The 16,525-nt window shown below is 36.4% G+C and overlaps 1 protein-coding gene and 1 long non-coding RNA gene across 2 annotated transcripts in view; one reads left to right on the top strand and one right to left on the bottom strand.

The window, feature by feature from the left end:
• Window positions 1–14,334, bottom strand: part of LOC136029575 (uncharacterized) — a 48,791-nt gene extending 34,457 nt beyond the window's left edge. The window contains exon 1 of the long non-coding RNA XR_010618076.1: window positions 14,178–14,334. This is a non-coding gene — a long non-coding RNA (uncharacterized LOC136029575). The remainder of the gene's footprint in view (window positions 1–14,177) is intronic.
• The window catches only part of LOC136029564 (4-aminobutyrate aminotransferase, mitochondrial-like), a 121,659-nt gene that overhangs the window by 38,340 nt on the left and 66,794 nt on the right, over window positions 1–16,525 (top strand). The gene's annotated exons all lie outside the window — the stretch shown is intronic.

The following is a 16,525-nucleotide window of genomic DNA, read 5'->3' as shown; positions in this document are numbered from 1 at the left end:
ACACCCTTTTCTTTTCACCTGTGACTGTTAGAAAATAATCGAATGTACTTGTTCGCCTATTTGTCTCTCCTGTCTTTCTCTTAGTTGAGCGTTTCACAACATGCTGCAGTATGAACTGTTTTTGTGTATGCATATTCCCATGTAGTCTTCCAAGCTCCCAATAATCGCTGAAAGATTTCTGAATTTCTTCCTCGCTTATGCTTCTACATGAAAAAAACCTGCATTTGCAGGTAATTTTCTTCCACTGACGTTTTTCCACAGTTTTGTTAGTTTTCTATGACGAGTATTCTTCCCCTGCAGCCCTCTTCCTCTTCCTTGTAAGGTTAGTTTCTTTTGAAGTGGAAGAGACCACCACGACCTCAATCACTTGTTCTTCAGCGTCAAAAACTAAGGGACAGCTACCATGGCTTGAAGATGCATTTTCTGTTACAAGTACTGCAGGGGGTATACGTATACTTTCCGCGATAGTCCCTGCTTCTGTCTCATTTCTTACTGATCCAGAAGGAGCATCTGGGTCTCTAGCAGATATTTCTATAGCTTCTTCTTGACTAGAATCATCGCTTTCAGGCTCAGGCTCGAGCTCAGGACGCCAATCATCATCACCATCACTGCCACCTGACAGGTCTTCATCTGATATGTCATCGAGATGGTCCAAAATGTCTTTGGTTGATAACACTCGGCGAATCATGGAAATTTCCCTGGAATGGCAAATTTAGGTCAATTTGAAAAGAAACGCTGGAAATTTAATACTTCGTTTCCATTTACTTAATATAAATTAAGGGAGAGTCTCAATATTTCGAAAACTGGGTTGGCTTTTGTGCATAATGAAGTGAGTGGGGGACAGGCACTTCTTCCTTTGTTACTTGATGTGAGTACACACATAAGCCAGGCCAGTTTTCTGAATACTGACTCAGACTACTGGCAGGAGCTCTCCCTTACTGTAGGTAGTAGACCTTGTTAAGCAAGAGATAAGGTTCCAGTTTAGCAAGGGTAAAATCAAAGGTATTTTTGCTCACAGCCTATAGAGATTTTGCTAGGCTACCTAACACGCATTCGAAAACATTTGTAGGTACTCCTGATCTTGCATTTGCACATATTTTCTGGATAAAATGCAAAATAATTGGACAAAACAGAGGTTACCAGTCAGGCATTATCTGGTGTTACCCAACCTTTTCTTGTAGAAAACTGAGTTTGCATAGTTAGGTTATTCAAGATAAAATAAATACTATAGCACCTCTTACCTCGGATTTCTTTCTGCTAGCCCAGAATTTATTGAAAAAACTGATCCACCTAAAGGTCGTAATTACCACTTCCGACCTTTAGGTGGGACAAGGTTTTCACATACTTCTTTTCAACGTTCTTAGTTGGGACCTTTCACTTTTATATTTACGTACTCTGGGCACAGAATATGAAAAAGAAAAAAAAAACAGATAGGAAGCTGCTGCCATCTCGTTTTTGAAAAAAATGTCAGTTACGACCTTTAGGTGGCACAACGTCGATATTCTTTTTTATGCTTTGCACCTGTCATTAATATGTCAGTTTGTATTCCGCCTTGGTTTGTTACTCAACTTGTTATATGTGTGTAAAGGAAGAGTTGATTCTATTTTTAATTTGTACCACGTGGTATGCATTCTATCTGACATTACTGTGGTTATTCACCACAACATCACCTCTGTTCATCGTCTCGTCTAATGTAATAGAATGAACTTGTGCATAATAACTAATTTGATTAGGGATTGCTCTTTTAGAGTGGTGATAAGGGTGTCTGATTTTTCACTCTGGCCACCTCATTGCTATCATCTTTGCCCTGTCCCAAGTATCTACTTTGATATATTGACTATCACTTTCGACCTAAAGGCTTAGGGGCTGAGTGTTTGGGACAACGTTGGAGATGTCTAATTATTTACTCTAGCCATCTCTGACGCTGTCACGAGTGTCCAGTCCTAAAAGTCCGCTTGATAATTTGACACTAATTTCTGATATAAATTTGCTAAATAAGTTTTTTTTTTTTAACGTGGTGGATTTTTCCAGTGTCAACGGAAATGGGTAGGTGTATATATCTTACCCGTTTTCATTTCCATTTGGTGCCTTTCACCTCTACTTCATCGAATGTGGTGGATATTTTAACGGTGTGCTATGAAATTATTTATCGTTGGGGGGTTGAGTAGTAGGCTGTCACAGATGATCTCAATATATTTAACTAGAGGTCCCCTGTGATGACCCAGTTATCTATCAAAACATGATCTGTGCTATACTGGTTTTAGTAAATTTGTGACTAATTTTATTTGAGGATTTTATTTAAGTCTACTGTCCTTATTAGATAAGCACATATCCTAGCTTTTTTATGGCACTTGGTATTCACCAAGTGACATATAGTGATCGCAGTTTCTGTCGGTCAGTCGGTCCCGATTTTGCTAGTTTGTGCATTTCCCGATACGCAAGGACGATGAGATTTGGCAGGCGTATCAGGGACCAGACCAGATTAAGTTAGAAATAGTTGTTTCCCCGATTCGACCGTCTGGGGGGACAGTTAATTCGAAAAATTTAGAAAAAATGAGGTATTGTTAACTTACGAACGGGCTATCGGATCTGAAGGAAATTTGATATTCAGAAGGATGTCGTATCTCAGAGCTCTTGTTTTAAATCCTGATCGGATCCGGTGACATTTGGGGAGTTGAAGGGGGAAATCCGAAATCTTAGAAAACCCTTAGAGTGGGGGAATCGGGAAGAAACTTGGTGGGAAGAATAAGCACAAGTCCTAGATACATGATTGACATAATGAGGTATTTTTAACTTACGAAAGAGTCATCGAATCTCAATGAGATTTGATATTTAGAAGGACCTCGTAGCTCAAATCTCTTATTTTAATTCACGACCGGATCCATTGTCATAGGAGGGAGTTGGAGGGGACCGGAAATCTTGGAAAACGCTTAGAGTGGAGAGATCGGGATGAGACTTGGTGGGAAGAACAAGCACAAGTCTTAGATACGTGATTGCCATGACCGGACCAGATCCGATCTATTTGGGAGAGTTGGGGGGGCACCTAATTCAGTAATTTGGAAAAATTAGAAAAAATGAAGTATTTTTAACTTACGAACCGGTGATTGGATCTTGATGAACTTTAATAATGAGAAGGACCTTGTGTCTTAGACCTCGTATTTTAAATCCTGACCGGATCCGGTGACATTGGGGGGAGTTGGAGGAGGAAACCGGAAATCTTGGAAAACCCTTAGAGTGGAGAGATCGTGATGATACTTGGTGGGAAGAATAAGCACAAGTCCTAGATAGATCATTGACATAACTAGACTGGGTTTGCTCTCTTTGGGGGGTTTCGGGGGGGGGGGTAGAATTCGGAAAAAAAATGATGTATTTTTAACTTACAAATGAGTGATCAGATCTCAATGAAATTTGATATTTAGAAATATCTCATGTCTCAGAGCTCTGATTTTTAATTCCTACCTGATCCGGTGACATTAGGAGGATTTGGAGGGAGAAACCGGAAATCTTGGAAAACGTTTAAAGTGTAGATTGGGATGAAGCTTGGTGGGAAGGATAAGCACATGTCCTAGATATGTTATTTATATAACTGGACCGGATCCACTCTCTTTGGGGGAGTTGGGGGGATTTACTAGTTTGGGCACTTCCAGATAAACTATGACGATGAAAGTTGGCAGGCGTATCAGGGACCAGACTAGATTAAATTATAAATAGTCTCTTCACCGATTCGACCATCTGGGGGGGGGGATGTGAGCGAACAAGGTAGTTGAGAAGAATTTTATTCGCCAATAAAATAAACGATTACTCTTCTTAAGTATGGCTCGTGGTCTAGGGGTATATTTCTTGCTTAGGGTGCAAGAGGTATCAGGTTTTAATCCCGGACCACCCGAATTTTTACATAAAGAAGATCCGAAATTAGATACGTGATCAATACAGCGATCGCTGGAAGTTGGCTGGCATATCAGGGACCTGACCAGATTAAATTAGAAATAGTCAGTCCCCCGATTTGCCTATCTGGGGGGAGTGGAAGGACGGTTAATTCGGAAAAATTAGAAAAAATGAGGTATTTTTAACTTACGAATGGGTTTATTGGATCTTAATGAAATTTGAAAATTTAGAAGGTCTCGTGTCTCAGAGCTCTTATTTTAAATCCCGACTGGATCCGGTTACATTGGGGGGGGGGGGGGGTTAGGGGGAAACCTAGAATCTTGGAAAACGCCTAGAGTGGAGAGATCTTAATCAAACTTAGTGGGAAGAAGCTCTTGGCTCTTCCGACCTCGTTACAAGTGCCATATGAGCTCTTGGCCCCTGTTTCACTTATTCTTTTTAAACTAAGTTGTTACCTTGTAACTGCTTATATTATAATTTCAGCCAGGCTGTACACATAGCACGCATTTAATGTGAACCCTTGCCGAATTTTTCATTATTATAATTTTTTAATTCGTGTCCAAAGTGTTTTTTTACTATTTCGAAAAAGTTTGTCCCAATTAAACCTATTTATCCATGTTTCTTCTTAAATGTTAATCGAAACTATTATATAGCCTATCTCCATTTCCACATTTTGTTTGGTCAGAGTGATGTAAAATGTTTTTCCAATGTACATATCAAACAAATTCTCTTCAAACGCTTCAAAAGTTACGAGCCTAATTACTAACCACTGCAACGAAACGTGATATCACTGTGTGTTTTTTCCCGCGACAAATGTCTGGGTTCCGGAGACAATTTACTTGTAGGTTATTTTTAACATGCATGGGCTATTCACTTTCTTCTATATGATTTTTATTAAAGAAACATTTAAAGAATACTTTGACGTTATTAACACGCAAGGTTAAGAAAACTAAGATTATTAAGATATTAGTGTAGAAACGTTTTCTAAGTTAAACTGAATATTTTCGATTTTGAAATTCCTAATTCTTTTTGTTTCTTCCTTATAATATTGACAAGTCTTTCTATGGCTCCAGATTTAGAGTGAACTAGTCGGTTCTGAATTTGACTTCGGTTTCGTGGTCTCATCAAAACTTTGTAATCTTTGTGCTTCTTGAAGTTTTGCTTTCTGCATAAGTGACTTAGTGACTCGAGCAACCGAACTCGGGACTGGTTCCTGAGTTTTTGGATTTCTAATCTTTCTCCTCAGCTTGTCTCTTAAACTCATTTTCTTTGAGTTTGTTTCTGTAGAAGAGCTGTCTGTTTCACTGGCTGTCAGCTGTCTCCTTGTTTTTGTCGTTTGTTCAGCTAACCATTTCTGTGTTGACACTGCTGATGATTCTAACGTGTGAAATTTGGAGAAGTCTTGTTCTTCTTCCAATTTTTATTTTTCGTTTGGTTTATCCTCTTGTTTATTATCATGTTTCTCACAATTAGTGAGTTTCTCTTTTCCACATTTTCGACAAGTGAACATCTTGGTTTGTTTCTTGAGGCTTTCTTGAAAAGCTAGGTTGTCTTTGGGGTTCTTCGTCGTCTATGTCATCACCAGTATCAGATGGGAATTTGACCTTATTTATTTCCTCTCTTGTTGTGTGTGGAAAGATTGTATCCAAGAGTGGGCCAAATATTCTTTCCATTCTTCCCAACTATTTTGGTCGTTAAAAAGGTCAAAAAATTGACATTGTTTTCTTATGTATATGGGTTCAATTGCTTCTGTTTCTTCTTAGATAACTTCGAAGACCACACTGCCTTTCCATGACGAAAGTAAAACAGTTCAAAATAGGGATGATACCTTTTTATTGACAGTGAAATATAAAATTATTTAACTGGATTTTTCGAACACATATACAGTGTTCATCATCAGCAGTAAAACTAAAAGACACGAATAAAAATAAACAAAATTTATACCTAATAAACTAATTACATATAGTTTATTGCTCTTATTTTTTTCAATGCAACAGCCGAGGCAAATCTCCTTGACCTTTTCGGTTCCGGTTCATTAGATTTAACTGACGTATTACGTGGACAGAGGTCATAGCTCTTAGGTGAAGTGATATTTACTTTATTTGACCTCAATAAATTATCATAAATTGAGTTCAATCCAAATTCACCTGTATCTCTGTTTATGGAATTATTCTTGAATAAAATTTTTTTAATTTCGATTGTTTCCCTGAAAGTTTGCTTTAAACCTTGGTCCCTAGAAATCAAAGAAACATTTTCAAACAAAATAAAATGATTTGGAAAATTAAAGATATGCTCCGAGAGGGCCGACGTGAAATCTTTAGGTTTGGTATTTTGCTTTAAAGACGATGAAATGGAATTATGATGTTGTAGCAATCTCGTTCTTAAATTCTGGTTAGTACGTCCCACATAAGAGCTTCCACAAGTACATGGAATTTTATAAACCCCACTTTGTTGCTCTACGGAAGTCCGATCTTTTCCAGAATTTAAAAAACTAGCCAAAGTATTACTACCTCTTAAATCTACCTTTAAACCATTATTTTGTAAAATTCTTTTAAGTTTTTCACTCAAACCTGGAACATATGGTAGAGAACAAAAGATATCTTTCTTTTCTGTTGTTTCCAGAATATCGTCAGAACATTCTAGAAATTTTTTCCTTCTTTTTGAAAAAGTCTGGTCAATTAACCAACCCGGATAATGGTTACTTATTAAAATGTATTTTAGCAATAATAATTCCTCCTCAATGAATTTTGGAGAACAAATTCTAAAAATGCGGTCAGTTAAAGATATGATTAAACCAATTATTACTTGGCGGGCATGACCGGAGAAAAATGATAAAAATCTGTTATTGTTAGTAGGTTTTCTGTAAATCTTAAAATTCAGACTATTTTCATTTTTTAAAAGAAGGACGTCCAGAAAAGGAAGTTTATTATCCTCTTCTAATTCTATTGTAAATTTTAAATCCCCTCCCCAAAAATTAAGATGTTCTAAAAAACTTTTTAATTCCTCCACCCCATAATTCCATACTGAAAGTATGTCATCCATAAATCTCCCCCAAAATTTATGTTTTAAAAAATATGAATCTAACGCTATTATTTCAATATTTTCTACAAAACAATTTGCTAATAAAGGACTTAAAGGGGCCCCCATAGGTAAACCATTTACTTGTTCGAAAAAACCCCCTCTGAATTGAAAAAAAAATAAGAGAACATATTGCACAACCTAACTAAACTCATTATTACACCGACCTCCAAAACTGTTTCACCACCAATTAAGTCCAAATTTCTTAGTATCTTTCTCTCAAGAAGAAATTCTGCGGCTTTTACATCAATACTCGTATACATTGACACTATGTCGAAACTTGAAATTATAGAATTTGAAGAAATCTCAACTTCTTTTAGTTTTTTTACAAGTCCTGACGAATTCTTAATGTAAGAAATTTGTGTAGACATGAGTGGTTTACAAAATGACACTAGCCACTTACTCAGAGCACTTGTTGGTGACTTGTTACTCGCAACAATTGGTCGTAATGGCAGATTTGGCTTATGTATCTTTGGAAGTCCATATAATTTAGGGCACAAAGAACCTCTTGGTAAGAATTTGTAGAAAAGTTGAGGTGTAATCTTCCCTTCTTCCTTAAAACTCTTTAACTCGTTCTTAAACTTCTTTGTGTATGAGTCCGTCGGGTCAAAAGAAAGTTGTTTGTACGTTTTTTCATCTTTCAGTAAAGCATTTAATTTTGAATCGTAGTCCTTGGTGTCCATTACCACTAAAGTGTTACCCTTGTCTGCTTTTGTAATAATAATAGATTCATCCCTTCTTATTTTATTAAGAATCTTTATGTCTTTGATAGAATTGTTAGGGATTTCTGGTTTTAAAGCAAACTCTGACAGGGCTTTAACAGTAGAAGCTCTTACTAGGCTAACATCTTTAATTAGGATGGGGTTTCTATGTAAAGATGTTTCTATTGAAGAGATAATTTCTTCTACTGGGACTCTATTAGTTTTAAAACAAAATTTTGGACCTTTTTCTAATGCGGACTTTTCTTGTAACGTCAAGGTCCTTGATGAAAAATTAATTACACCTGGTTCGAAATATCCGGTTAAATAATTTTATATTTCACTGTCAATAAAAAGGTATCATCCCTATTTTGAACTGTTTTACTTTTGTTTCTTCTTCTTCTGAAGAAAGAGGTTTCGATTTCCATGGTTTTGAGAAAAATCCTTTCTTCATTCGGCTATGATTTACGATTTCTTCGGTCTGTTTTTCGGTGTGCTTTAAAACATATGTTAAGCTATTAGGTCGTTGTTTTATTATTCTAAATGGTCCGTCCCATTCCGGTTTTAACTTCTTCGTTCCCTCCAGATTTGTTTATTGTACATATACAGGATTTCCAAGGGAGTACTGTGTCTTATTCTTGCTTTTCTCACCATTTTTTTTAAAGCGTTTGGACTTTCCAAATTCTGCTTAACTTGATCCATAGCTCTTTTTAAGCCCATAATCATTTCCTGTTTAAAGAGATTCAAGTTTTAATACGTTCTATCATTTTCTATTGACTATGCAAATTCTTGATCTCTAAAAAGTTGTAAGAAAAATGGGGTTTCGTCGAAAAGACGTGAATATGTTGCATTTATTACAAAAACGACAGAAGGTAATGGTCAAACCAGTTGTTGGGTTCCTGCCTTGCTTGTATGCCCAGCATATATGCGAGTTTTCTGTGCTTACGTTCGATTTTTCCGTTGGTAGATGCCATGTAAGCTGAGGTATTCCAGCGTTTATTCCCAAACACTCCATTATTTCGTCTAACATTCTTACTCTAAAACATGGGCCATTATCACTGACTAGGGTTCTAGAAATATAAAAAGCCTACAGATATGAATTGAAATTAGATCTACGTTGCATGGGCAACGTGAGGTGTTGCGGCAACCTTTGCTCGGCTTCGCCGAGTAAAGTGTTGCGAGAGCAACACTTTGGTTTTGTTTCCTCGCTGCGACTAAACGCTGAAGTTGTTAATCTGTAAGGATGCTAAAATACATACTAGGTACACCAACTCGCAAAAGTTGCAAACTCCTCATTGCTAAAGATGATTGTAGCCTTACAGCCGATTATTACTTACAAGTCCCCTACATGTCTTACCACTGGAACCAAATTGGTCTTACCATCAAATACAATGGAAACAAAAAATAGGTACACCAACTAGTAAGAGTTGCGAACCCCTCATTGCCGAGGATGATTATGAGCTAACAGCCGACTGTTGCTTACAACTCCCCTATATGTCTCACAATTGGTATCGGCCTATTTTTGGTTTCAGTGTGTACCTTACTACTGAAGTTGTCAACCCCTTTAAACTTTCAAACTGGTATATCTCATGAAGGAATTTTTGTACAAAAAAATGGATGACATATACTTTGATCAGCTCATCAAAAGCTATCGACTGCCGTCGAAAAAAAAATCTATCTGTCTTAGTTCAAAAGTTGACTTTTTTGCCGTAGGCCAACTTTCTAACGTCATCACTTAGAAAAGAGCAAAGGATAAACTCTAATTTCTTTAGCAATGAGAGAACTTTTAAAGTTAAAGAGGCACATCTGATACCATTTCTCTACCGCAATCCCAAGTGCGAAAAACCGAATGATAAACTCAGCTGAAATCACGAACAGAAATGGGTAGAAACAATAGATGGCAGCACTTTCGGACCCGTGGGAAAATGCCGCTTTTTTGCTTCTCTAAATTTTTCTATTTATCACTTAAAGAAGATATATTGGCTGTGGGACAGGGTAACTGTCGCATATATTTAACACCTATAGATTTTAGTCCATCTTCAATTTGAAACTGGTGCCTGCCTGCGTGCCTGCTAGAACGGAGCTTTCCACTCGAAAGCAGAAACATGGTTTGATGAAACGAAAGCTTGGCAGCATAACTTCAGATAGTCCTCTCTGACATAGGCTATACAACTCCTCTTCACTTCACACACTATAGGCTCTGGCTCAAGGACAAGCAAAAACCATCCTTTTTGGCCCCAGGCAAGAGTTCTACGTAGCTTTCCAAAATGTAAAGTCATATTCATCAATCCGGCCTAAGGTCCACACTTTCCGTAAAAACCGCAGAGGTTAGACCCTTACCACTTTCTAGGAATAAGCTGAAATCGGGGTGCTAGGAACAAAAAAAAACACGACAAAACCAAAGTGTTGCTCTCGCAACACAATTTACTGATAACAAATAGCCATTTCATTTCTTTGAAACTGACAGGCCCCTTCTAAACCCCATATATCTATAGAAATTAATTTTCCTACTCCGCTTGGGGTAGGGTATTGTCTTAACTCTGCTTAAGGTATTTTTGATGGCGATTTTCGCTTGGCACACTATTGGCATCCTTGTATGCAACCGTTTATTGCGTGTGACATTTTTTATATTTTTCCCTCTAGTGACTTTGGAATTACGGGAATACTTTTAATTCATTTTTTCTGTACTCCTGGGGTGCTCTATAATATCTTATTAAAAGATTTTTGCCCCCATCTAAATCAAAGTAATCTAGCTCTTTCAGAAAGTGTTTGAAATGTTCTGGCAGTTATTTCTCGTTGTGTGAAAAGGATTTAATGCCTACACAGAATTCGTCGTTGTCTTGATGTAAGGACATGTTATAATTGGATAATGTTCGTATCGACAAGGCCGCTGTCTATGGTAGTTACTATATTTAATTTCTCATCTCCTGGGTCTCTTAACTGATAATTTGGTAAGATATTGGTAAGGCCTTTTATATATATATATATATATATATATATATATATATATATATATATATATATATATATATATATATATATATATATATATATATATATATATATATATATATATATATATATATATATATATATATATATATATATATATATATATATATATATATATATATATATATATATATATATATATATATATATATATATATATATATATATATATATATATATATATATATATATATATATATATATATATATATATATATATATATATATATATATATATATATATATATATATATATATATATATATATATATATATATATATATATATATATATATATATATATATATATATATATATATATATATATATATATATATATATATATATATATATATATATATATACAGGATTATAGCAATACACTTGCAAGCGGAGAACCCATCTTGTCAGTCTCGCTGAAATATTTTGCATAGTATGTTGCCAAACTAGCGGGTTTTGATCTATATGTAAGGTAATTTTTTTGCGAGCAAGGTAAATTTAAGTTGACGAGAAAATTCGGTGAAAACTACTAACTGCCAAGCATTCTCTCTCAACCGTTGAATATTTTCTTTCTTACTCTTTTAGAGAGCGGCGGGCGTATTGGACTATTGATTCGTCCCTCTCAGAATTTATATTCAGTAATACCGCTCCAATTCCGTAGGCTAATTTGTCAGTTTGTAAACAGAATTCTCGAGAGAGGTCTGGTAATTTTATAACTTGAACTTTCAGTAATTCCTTTTTGAGTGCCTCTAAGGCCTCTATACCTCTCGTTGAGGATTCAAATTTGCCTTATTTGGTGGATTATCTAGGCGTCACTATCGGGTCAAAACTAGTGTACTATTTGGATCCTCCAAGCGAATCTAATATCTTATCTATTCGTGGTAATTTCATAATATCTTTCATTGTAACAGCATTCAGCGCCCTAAAGTCTACAAAGCATCTCCATGTATTGTCTTTCTTTCTGACTGTTTCTAGTGGAAAGCGCTCGTTAACACCTTCTTTAATGACTCCTTGTTCTTCCATTTCTTTAATTTGGTCATCAAGCCATGATTTTAAATGGCAAGGGATCTTATTTGGGGAGTTTTTCATTGGAGGTCCTTTCGTTAGTATTTTATGTGTTATCAGGTAGGTTAAGCCTTAATCAGTTTCGCGTCTTGTAAAAATCCATTTATAGTCCCATAAAATATTTCCCACCTGGGTTTGAATATTTCCTGGTAGGTTTTCTGATATAAATTGTTTTAAAAAATTAGTTTTTGTCATTCCGTAGTTTTCTTGTGGTTGTGGTTTCAGTAAAATATGTTCTTGAATTGCAAAATTTATGCTTAATTCTGGACTGCTGAATGATTTCATATCTTTATTTGAAATATTTTCTGCCGTTCCTAATATTGCTTTATTTAGCTTTACCTTATTACTGTTTAGATTTGATAATTCCAAATATGTGATACCTGTCTCAATTTTAACGATTTGATTGCCACGAAAATTGAGGGATACTGCTCTAGGGTGTATCCTCTATTACGGCGTCAATTGTTTTGTTATTACCCTCCTTTGCATCTGACGGCGCTAAAACCTGAGACGTCATTGCTCCTTCCATTGTTATTTTTCAGTTTAATTTAAGTTATATTCCGTGTTGTCACATTATTATCCGCTGTTACTCAAACTTGTCTATCAGTTTTGTTTGGCTTTGTTATGGTAACATTATTGGTGGGTGGCTCCCACACGATTCCATATTTTCTAATAGCGTCCACTCCTAGAATACAAGGGATTGGGAGCTGACTGTTACCATTATTTCATTGTTCCCCGTGCTTGGCCTTTTACAGTGGTCAGGGTATTCTGACATCTGCTAACACGATTTTGTACACTAGGAGGATAGCTCTTAAAAACTCCCTCTCTAATTAAGGGTTTCGGCGCACATCAAGTAAACATGGTAAATTTTGAAAAAAAAACTCAATTTTAAAACAACGTAAAATTGGTAAATCACTATTTAACATTCTAAACTATATAGGCGTCTTTGAAAAGGAGCAGCTCTGGCGACCCTTATTGGCTGGTTTTTCCGTTTAATTCCGTTTAATCCACTGTTAATTGTCCAAAAGTTTTGGGGGCTTTCCTAGTTCTCTGCCGTGTTACTATTTTGACCTTGGGTTTTGTTTGCCGTTTCATTTCTAGGTATAAATTCAGGAATATTACTTGATGTTTGCCAAGTATTATTGGTTCCCTGCCTTTTTAAATTTCTTGCACCCTGTGTTCTGAACTCATGCCCTGTTTTCTATGTTGGCCCTTCCTTTATATTCTATGCCAACAGTCGGCCGCATAGTGATTCGGTTTGTCACAAAAATGGTGTCGGAATCGTTCCCTATATTGTCCGTTAGTTTCTTTGCTTCTACGGGGCGTGTCATTTTTTCTATATTTTTTTCATCTATCGTTGTTGATTCCCATACTGTCTGTATTAGGTGATGGTGGGTGCCCATATTTTCTATAATTCCAGCCGCTAAGGACTCGAGGTCATGGAATCGGTCGGCTAATTCCATAGAACACGATCCTTGGCCCCCTTTGTGCCTCCCCTAATCTCACACGATTTTGCCCTCTTCCATGTTTAACATTGACAACCGGTCAAAATTTTGTATCGCTTCATCAGTTTTTACCCACGTTTTACCAGGGTTATGGCCTGCTCAATATTTTCAGGCTTACGCGATAATATTAGTCTTGGCAGTTTTATCGGTAACCCTTGTGTAACGATATACAATTGTATTTTTTGTATTGTTGCGTCACTTCCGCTTTTGCCTAACTGTAAGCATACCGACGGACACATCTTGTCTGTACAAGTTGAGGCGTTAAACGTAACTACCTCTGTTCTTAGTCTCTCGGAAACACTTGTTTCTATGAACCTTGTTTTAAAGGATTCAATTAGAGTGCTCTCTGTTCCTTTTTCTTTAACTGATATAAAATATTTTAGCGCACTTCCTCTTAATATAGCTGCTACGCTTTGTTCTTTGACTTTATTGTCAAATGTTTCTGTTAAATCGTCAAAAATTCTAAAATTGTCGATGAATTCATCGACATCGGAACTTTCCCCTTATTCGGGTATGATTTCGGGAATTTCGAGTACCTTTTTTAGTGAAGTCAATTTGTCTTGTGGTAAAATCATTTTCGATTTAATCTACAACTTTATTTAGTCTTCTCGACCCAGTTTTTTCGCAAGCCACCAGTTGTAGTAAAATAGATTTTGTTGTGAAACTATGGTTATTGACCTTGCCCTCCGAGGGGGTATGGGGTGCGGTCCTAAGGTGATTAAAACTTGGGTAGCGTTTCCTTAGGGTCAGCCTGACTAATTGTATGGGCCTCTTACTTGTATAATTGAGAAGCTTAAATATCGTTGTAGAAAGGTTTGGTATAATACGATTACTCTAATTTAACTACAGAGCAGACAACGGTACAGGATTTGACTTTAGTTCTATAGATAATAATAAAGAAACACATACAAATAATAATAAATCACATAGCACTTACAATCTCAAAACGATCCAAAATCCAGAGGTAATAAAAATAGTTCAAAGACTACAACTGCGTTATCGCAAAAAAAAGGCATATACATACTTAATACCCTGACCACACGTCCTGTTTAAAACAAGGAAGTGGTTGTTATAAAATGCCGTATCTCCAAAATAATTACGTCCGCTCTTAGTTTGGTGTTCAATTTCAAAACTTATTATCTAGAATCCATTATTTCCAAACATCTTTATAACTTATAGTTTGTGTGTTGGTTTTATTAAAATCAAATTCTGACTTAATTGGTCAGCTTACTACATTTGAAGTGTGGTGTCTGGTTATTTTAGGGTTTGGCGTATCTCCCCGCGGAAAATCTCAGTCGGACATACCCCTCCCCCCACTCCCTAGAAAATTCACCCCATAGTTAAAATTTAGCAGCCAAAAGGAAATTAAGACAAATAGAAAGAATGAAGGAAGGAAGGGATTCTGCTTTGGATGTGTATTTGATATAGTTTATAAAAATTCATGCCATTAATGTTGCAATGTTTCTGATGCACTGCTGGCAAAAACTTTAGCTTCTCATGACAAAATATACTGTCGTTGTTTTTGCTTCTTTGATTTTGACATTTGAAGAGAACTAAGATCATCGTGGAAAAAAGAAGGAAAGTCAAACACATCAGTGCTATCAGTAGAAAAAAGCATTTTTTCTTATTTTTCAAGGTGTGTACTTTTAATTTCTATTCGACGCTATTTTTGAGACACAATTTCGGGGGTCAATATTACCACCCCTCTCGCAGTGTAAATAATTTAATGCGTAGACCAAAGCTATTCCTGGGAATCAAGAGGGATTACACATCAATATCTAGCAAGTGAATCCTTCTGATGTACACCTAGTGGACACGTTCTCAATCGCAAGGGGTGAACCGGTAAAATAGTTATTGGTACCAGACTAGTCCATGGAAAGTCACTTAATAACTTGTGCTTTTTAGTCCCAGGCTGCTATGTCCGTTCCTTTCCATATTCGGGCAACTTTTCTGTAGTTGTCACTAATTTCATATTTTCAAAATATTTTCTTTAACCTTTAATTTGCTCTACTATGATAAATAAAACCCCTAAAACACGAAAATAGATTTGTAAGAAATAAAAATATAAAAAATTATTAGATATTTTACTCCGTATATTCTTCTTAACATGGGTAGAATATTCCAAAATTACTTCATTTCTCAATTGTTTTTATTTGTCATACTTTCCCTTTGGCCGCTCAGTCTGGTATTCTAGGAAACTTTCAGGGGGAATACGCCAAGCAATAATAAGTGAATGCTTGGATATTACTTCTGAGTCACCGCGCATTAAAGGCTACATTGGCCACTCTAATACTTGTCGCGAGCGGTGCCTGAATCGTTGTGGAGGTGGCGTGACTTCACTTTCAGGACGATCTACCGTCAAAGCTGTTATGCAATCCAATTGACTCTGACCGTGAGATATTGTGGACGGAATGTAAACCGACACATTTATCTAGAAGATTGTCGTGTTTGACAATTGCTTAGGTCTATCACCCAGAGAGTGCCAGAAACAGGAAAGAACTTATTGAGCACATATAGTTTTTTGTAGAAAAAATGTGCCAAAAGTATGCCTCTCCTGCCTTTGTGATTGCTGGTGACTTTAACCAAACAAACAAACAGTGGGTTTCCAGTGTCTTGGATTTGCAACAAGTTGTCGCAATAACGACCAATCAGAGTGGTAGCATTCTTGACTTGATCTTAACGAACATTACAGACTTCTATGATGCACCGCAGTCCCTAGGATCCCTCCAGAATCCCTGTCGTTTCATAATTTTCAGGGAAGTAGATTCAGCATTCCCCAAAACCAAACGAGTCAAAACTACCATACGACCACTAACAAGAGATTCAATTTCTATGTTCGGTCGCTGGATTGGAAAATATGAATTTGATGATATTTTCTCCGAACCGGACATCAACGTCAAAGTCAGTAAGCTAAATAGCCTACTTCAAGAGAAGCTCAATGCTTTTTTGTGACTAAAGTCATTACCGCTACAGCTACCGATCAACCATGAATCACAAGCGACCTCAAGGACCTAATTAAGACTCACTGCCGCCTTCACAGCAATGACGATTCAGTTGCTTCAGCCAAGTTGCTGATCTATGTTGTCAAAACTGAACCGAAGAGCGAACAGACAATATGCTAAGGACAAAATCATGCCCTTACTTACGACGGACACACACGAATGGCATTCGTCAGTAAATATACTTGCTGGTAAAGCGAGATCTAGTGACTTCATGGTGTTCAAAGAGGATGGTACTTTGTTATCGGCTATGGAAGTGAACTCCTTTTTTGTTGGTATCCGTACC

The sequence above is a fragment of the Artemia franciscana genome, chromosome 1 (genome assembly GCF_032884065.1).
Source record: "Artemia franciscana chromosome 1, ASM3288406v1, whole genome shotgun sequence".
Taxonomy (NCBI): Eukaryota; Metazoa; Arthropoda; class Branchiopoda; order Anostraca; family Artemiidae; genus Artemia; species Artemia franciscana.
The sequence above is the reverse complement of the archived record's forward strand: the minus strand, read 5'-3'. Positions and strand labels throughout refer to the sequence as shown.